Source organism: Octopus bimaculoides, chromosome 8, assembly GCF_001194135.2.
Source record: "Octopus bimaculoides isolate UCB-OBI-ISO-001 chromosome 8, ASM119413v2, whole genome shotgun sequence".
Lineage (NCBI taxonomy): Eukaryota > Metazoa > Mollusca > Cephalopoda > Octopoda > Octopodidae > Octopus > Octopus bimaculoides.
Genome location: NC_068988.1, coordinates 86,160,485 through 86,161,025, shown reverse-complemented (window position 1 = coordinate 86,161,025; position 541 = coordinate 86,160,485). Strand labels below are relative to the sequence as shown.

The 541-nt window shown below is 46.4% G+C and overlaps 1 protein-coding gene across 1 annotated transcript in view; it reads right to left on the bottom strand.

The window, feature by feature from the left end:
- The window catches only part of LOC106877453 (choline transporter-like protein 1), an 86,006-nt gene that overhangs the window by 80,394 nt on the left and 5,071 nt on the right, over positions 1-541 (bottom strand). The gene's annotated exons all lie outside the window — the stretch shown is intronic.

The following is a 541-nucleotide window of genomic DNA, read 5'->3' as shown; positions in this document are numbered from 1 at the left end:
GTGTGTGTGTGTGTGTGTGTGTGTGTGTGTCCCTCTCTCCCTCACTCTTTCGCCTTTGCTCTCTCGTTGCTCACATGTGACCATCAGCCATCTTTCTGTTCCTAACTTGAATTTCTTTCTTTCTCTCTGATCAGCCACATGGATAAGACGCATTCTTGTCTGTCTCCTGTCAGAGCTTGTTCCTCTGCGTTCACCAACTCAACTCGACTAGGCTTAGTAGCCCTTCCTGATTGTTTTCCAGCTGTAAGCTTGTGACATCATCTTGGTTTTTTTATTGCCTGTGATAATTTTGTGTCATCGGCATAGCTAGTAACAGTGGCTGTCCGAGTGACTGTGGGTATGTCTAAGAGGGCTGCTATGAACAGAAATGGCCCCAGAGCAGTCCCCTTGGGGATACCACTTAGGATATGAGTTTCCTCAGAAAGGGCGCCATTGGCTCTAACTACCTGATTTCTGTTTTTAAAGAAGTCATGCAGCCACTCTCCCAGTTTACCAGCAATGCGAAGGTCTCATAGCTTATGACTATCATGCCATGATCTAC